General features: G+C 42.8%; 1 protein-coding gene across 3 annotated transcripts in view; it reads right to left on the bottom strand.

Annotated features, from left to right (window-relative positions):
• The window catches only part of ICK (intestinal cell kinase), a 233,865-nt gene extending 228,549 nt beyond the window's left edge, over positions 1-5,316 (bottom strand). For all 3 annotated transcript variants that reach the window (XM_030198957.1, XM_030198959.1, XM_030198960.1), the window contains exon 1: positions 5,204-5,316. The gene's annotated coding sequence lies outside the window, so the exon portion shown is untranslated. The remainder of the gene's footprint in view (positions 1-5,203) is intronic.
• Positions 5,317-6,095: the final 779 nt, after the last annotated feature.

Genomic DNA, 6,095 nt, shown 5'->3' on the forward strand with positions numbered 1-6,095 from the left:
ACAATGATCTATTGGCTGGATTAATTATACCATGTATGCATATATGCAACCTATCCTACTAAATGGTATCCTATATGTTGACATATACCTTCCTCTCATTGTTCCCTATGTTGTAAATACAAAAGATTCTTTCTAGATTCTTTAATTCAACATGCCGTTGTTTAAATTTTAACACTGATTGCTATGGTACCATAGGAGTGATTGAGCTACTCTGGAATGATAGCAATAATGGAAATTTTGCACTTTCAAATTTGCCCGAGGGGGCTAGCATGCTTCCAAACTTGTTAGGTACTTAGGTATTGCAAATCCCAATTTCTTCCTTTGAAGATTTATGTACCTACAGAAAATGTTACTACCATGTTACTCTGTGATAGGAGCCCTAACTGTTGCCCTCGGCCTATTCTTAGCTACATCATTGGCAATCTTGAACATAAAGACTCCCCTTAATAATGTCTCTTATACTCACTGTCCACCTCCCTGGTGCTCAGAAAGATCGTTTGGCCATGACGGGTAAGGAGGACTAAGTGTCCCAACCTAAGACAGCCTTCGATCAGGGTACTAGTCTTATTGTTCTGAGGTGTGAACATAAGGCCTAGATGATTGACTTGGCCTACTATAAGTTGTCAAACCATATATTGTTGAAGCCCTTTCCTAAAGGCCTTCAAAGGGGGGAGATGTATAAAAATGCTACAGCTATGAGCCTTGGTGCCCTGCCTAGACTTTGGTTCAGGCTCTAAAATGAGGGAAAAGCTTACAGGCCTGCGTGGCTCTTGCTTGAACTCCCAGTGTTGGAGCACTGCAGAGAACAACAGGAAACATAAGGGTGGGGGTCCAAAGGACAGAGTGACATTGTGGTCAGCCATGGTCTTGCTTAAGATTTGTGGTCAAGCGAGCTAAAGACAAAACCATTAGCAAGATAAAAGCCAATCAGTAATAACCATGACATTAGCATAGATCCAATCAGGTATATCTACTGTCATATTATCCATATCCTGAGGGCACCTATAAAAAATTACTACTACTATTTAGCATTTCTATAGCGCTACAAGGCATACGCAGCGCTGCACAAACATAGAAGAAAGACAGTCCCTGCTCAAAGAGCTTACAATCTAATAGACAAAAAATAAATAAAGTAAGCAAATCAAATCAATTAATGTGAACGGGAAGGAAGAGAGGAGGGTAGGTGGAGGCGAGTGGTTACAAGTGGTTACGAGTCAAAAGCAATGTTAAAGAGGTGGGCTTTCAGTCTAGATTTAAAGGTGGCCAAGGATGGGGCAAGACGTAGGGGCTCAGGAAGTTTATTCCAGGCGTAGGGTGCAGCGAGACAGAAGGCGCGAAGTCTGGAGTTGGCAGTAGTGGAGAAGGGAACAGATAAGAAGGATTTATCCATGGAGCGGAGTGCACGGGAAGGGGTGTAGGGAAGGACGAGTGTGGAGAGATACTGGGGAGCAGCAGAGTGAGTACATTTATAGGTTAGTAGAAGAAGTTTGAACAGGATGCGAAAACGGATAGGGAGCCAGGGTATTTCCTGGTTTAAGCTAGAGAGAAGGGTTGCCACTCTCTCTCTCCAAGGGAAACCAATGTGACCAGCAGAACTGACAAATTACCTAATTGCTTTCCCTTGTGAAACCTTTAATTGGTAAAAGAAATTATAAAAGATTAGGAACTAATTAACATCTGTTTGCAGCTGGATTATTATATTCCTATAATTAATTGATTGTACGTGCCTGTTGTCAATCACTGATTTGACTTGTATCTTGGCAAATAAACTCCTCATCCCAAATGATGTTCTGTGGGCTTCACTTAATGATCAAAGGCTGTAAGTATAAATGCTTCTGCTCTATCAGGCTCTCTCTTGCTGCATTGTATAACCTGTAGCCTAAATCCAGTTTGTCATAAGGCTGGTATCTTTTCCTTGCCAGTGCTGCGAGGCGGACTAACGTCCCTCTCAGTGGCAATTCCTTTTAGAACTTCACAACTTCTTGATTACCCCAGTACTGGTGCTATTCAGAGATGGAGTCAGCCTTCTTGGGGGTTCTCTCTGCCACTGAACAGCTGAGCTCCAGTACCAGACAGAACCTAGGGGGTCTCTGAACCCCTAAATTAAAACAGTAAGGATGGAAGTTTAAGCAATTCTAGTAATGTTATAAGAGTTTTTGCTCTATTTTGAGTTTTCTTTACTTGCAGGATGGCTTCTCTGTTTGAATGAGGATTTTAGTCTAGTGAGGGATTGCTAATTAGTGTCTATTTAGGTGATTTATATTCATAGTGAGATTTAGTGTTGTGGGTATTTGGATCTGTATTGTGTTAAATTGTGTTACCCTCCCTTCTGTTTTTTAAACACAGACTTTTCTCCCACTTCTTTACAATTTTTGAAATATTCTGGGAGTTTTTCTCTGTGTTTTTTTTTCTCGGAAGGTGGTGGAAGCCTGTGATGTTAATATTTACAGTGGAGCATAAAAGTCACACTGTTACACTGAGGCTATTTTTTAAAATTTAATATTTTATCCTTCAGATCTGAATCCCCAGTGTGACACTATATTGGAGTGATGTGTTTGATAGTTTCTTTGTTACAAAAAATGTTAAAATAAACCGGACCAAGAACTGAACCTTGTGGCACACCACTGGTAACATCCTTTTCCTCAGAGTGAGTTCCATTTACCATTATCCTGTCACCTTCCACTCCACCAGTTCCTAATTCAATTACTTTAGAGTCCATACGAAAGGAAAGGCACTGGTGACATAAGGCAAGAACAAATGGGCATCTCTCCTGCCTCCTACCTATGTGCTAGGGGGAGGGTGTCTGGGAGAGTTGCTGGAGGGGTCCACTTTGGATCCCAAGGTAACTTTGATAGGGTGAGAGCCCATGAGCAACTAGGAAAATTTTGTGGGATGGATGGAAGAAAAGTCTGAGGATTAAGCCTTCCTAAAATACCTTCCAAGAAGGGAGATATTTAACCTTCCTAGTGTCTCGTGGCCACTGCCCAACCTCTTTCGCAAGACCCCCCCCCCCCCCCCCCGATCAAATCATCAGAGACTTTATTTTTAAAATCAGGTCAGGTGGAGCTGATCATGTCAGGGAGGGTGCCACTAGGGGAAATTTTTATATCACAGGCTGGGGATGGGAGGAAACGCAGTCAGTTGGAAGAGGGTGCCACTAGACACCAGAGAAACTTTTAATGTTGGGGTGGCGGGGAATCTGGAGTCCATGCAGACTGCCAGCAACCTTTTTCTTTCAAAATATCATTCTTCCTGTCAGTGCTTCACCAAGGCTCCAATGTACAATGCTCACCGTGTTCAGAAAGTCCGATTCTGACCAGTTCAATCCAGTTTAGCATGCACATTACTCAGCGAATAATGCAAAAAGGAATCCTATGTGGTTTTTACCATTCACAGTAGCAGCCAATGAGAATCAATGTAAATATATTACAACGAGCTGACAGTATTTATATGTCTGAACAATGCACAGCCGTTTCCAAGCGATGCCCAGAAAGAAGTACCTATCTTTAACGAGGAAATTTTTACAGGTCAGGAGCTGTCATAGTATGATGGTGGCTTCTTAGTGGAGCTATCGTATCTAAACAGTATTTGCACGTGCCCTACCTGTAACAGCGCAGTTTAGAAGTTGTCTTGGACCAAAAAAGAACATTGTGGTGGCTCCAGCAGAACATAGCTGCTGTCAGTGTCCATGCCATATGACCTTCGGTCAGAGGGGGGGTGAAATTTTCTGTGAAAGGTGGCCCCTTATAACATCCAACTGGTGGGTTCTTCAAATAGTCTGTCTTGGATATGCCCTGAATTGGTTTTGTTTGGGCCTGTCAGTGTTGAAGCTCAGAACCAAAAACCCAACACCTCACCCATACAAATTCCCCAACTGGTTTTTTTTAGCACTACCAGCCTGATAAGTACCAAAAACAAGAGAAGCTTCTCACATTACCAAAGTTTATTCTTACCCAAGAACATTAAAAATAAGAAATAGAAAATAGAAGCAGCACATAAGAAACAGGGTAGTGAGGGAACATAAAAGGGGGGGGAGGGAGACCCATGGAAATGGTCACATATTCCTTAGTCTATTGAGATAGACTTAAGGAAGATTTTCGACTCCTTTTTGCCTTCCAGACCAGGCATTTATATAGGGTTTCTCAGCCCAAAGTACAAAGAACTGGTTTTCTTTTTCAGGAACACATCATACAGCATGTGCCATTTGTTTGTTACAATTGCCAAAAGGTACATAAAAACATATATTGCATTTCCTTAAAAGATACATCCTCAGTCCTTTGGTAAATTAGCACATCCTCAGTAAAAAAAAATCTTTTATCTCACTGTGCCAGAACTGGTGGTGGGAGGCGGGCTGGTGGTTGGGAGGTGGGGATAGTGCTGGGCAGACTTACACGGTCTGTGCCCTGAAGAGGACAGGTACAAATCAAAGTAGGGTATACACAAAAAGTAGCACATATGAGTTTATCTTGTTGGGCAGACTGGATGGAACGTGCAGGCCTTTTTCTGCCGTCATCTACTATGTTACTATGTTACACCAACAGCACTAGCAGTTTTGAAAAATAACTACATACAGCTCTCATACATGTACATATAAACATAAATATGTTCAGTGTACCTGAATGTAACTCACCTCGAGTTTCTACTGTAAAAAGGTGTGAGCAATATTTAAATAAATAAACCCCACAGGGTAAACTTTTACAGCCCAGGTGGTTTATTGCTTATATGCATGTATGAAAGCCATGTTTAGCAGTGGAACACAGCGCTGTGGAGGTACGTCTATGGCACGCTTTGCAAGTGACTGTCTTGTGCATGTGCTGCTTTGCGGGAAGCTTTCCTTACTAAGCTGCTTCTGTAATTCTGTAAATTTCCTTTGAGCATCGCTGTTATTTCAAACTAGTTAAGTTTTACAGGGATCTTAAAGCAATGGGTTTTTTTCTTTTATTGTTTGGGTTTTTTTGCAGGGACTTTTATGCATCAGTGCCCAAATCGACCATCAGGCATTGACAGCTATTCCCTAGGTAGGAGAACCTACCATATGTAAAGATTCCCCAACTATAAGGAGCGGAACGACGTGGACTACAGAAGGAGCAGTAGCCTCAGTTTTGCAGAGTCCAAGTCGCGCACGAGGCCAAAGATCCCCTCCCGCCCGCGGTATGCCATCTCTCCCTTAATCTGCCCGCCCTCCGGTCCACCACCGTCCTACCTTCAAAGTTCAAACTCAGGCCCGAGGTCACCTGCAACCAGCCCCCTAGTTTTCCTTCTCAGGAGCATAGCCCCCTCCGTCTCTGAAGCAACGTCTCTCCCTCCGCCCTGCCAGAGAAGAAGGGAAGAAGTTGCGTCAGAAGGGGCAGGACATCGGAGAAGGAAAGTTGCGGGCCCGGTCGGACTTGGCGACCGAAAAGCAGACTGACACACAAGCGCAGGCTTAATAGACAGGAATTGAAGTGACGTCAGACCGCTGAAACCAAATTACGTAAGTTTCGGATCCCCCTTCCCAGCGTAGCCGTCATCCCCGTTCACTCAAAACAAAGCAAGCGAACCTACCGGTATGAGCTGCTGCATCCACCTTGTCCTTCTTTATTGTTGGTAGCATTTTTATTTAATCTTATTTATTTTTTCAAACATGCCTGCTTGTGCAGCATACGGATGTACACAGAGAAAGTATAATACTGGAATAACTTTTCATAGGTAGAGTAGTAATTTGTTATAAATCTTAATCAGTGGTCAGTTAGGGGGGTTGGTTACAGGGACACCCTGGCACTTGTTATATTCGTGCAGAGATTTTTTTTCTCCTGGTAATGGGCCACTGAAACAGATATAATGCTTTGAGAATCAGGTGGTCAACATTCAGTTTCTATCTGTTGTTGTTGTTATGACACTCATATCCCAGGTTGTATTAGATTGAAAGCAAAGTGGGGTCCACACTCTCCACAGCAGAAAAAAGAAGGGTGGAGAGAGCCCGATGTCAAGAGATCAGTCACCACATTCAAGGGTAAGATTGAAACCAGGTAGTATTTGAAAGCTTTTTTTTTTCCTGTGCCTAGATCAAAAGAGAAAAATGGCTTGTGGGAACTTGCTCCTTCTGTTTTGAAGAA

This window comes from Microcaecilia unicolor, chromosome 3 (genome assembly GCF_901765095.1).
Source record: "Microcaecilia unicolor chromosome 3, aMicUni1.1, whole genome shotgun sequence".
Lineage (NCBI taxonomy): Eukaryota > Metazoa > Chordata > Amphibia > Gymnophiona > Siphonopidae > Microcaecilia > Microcaecilia unicolor.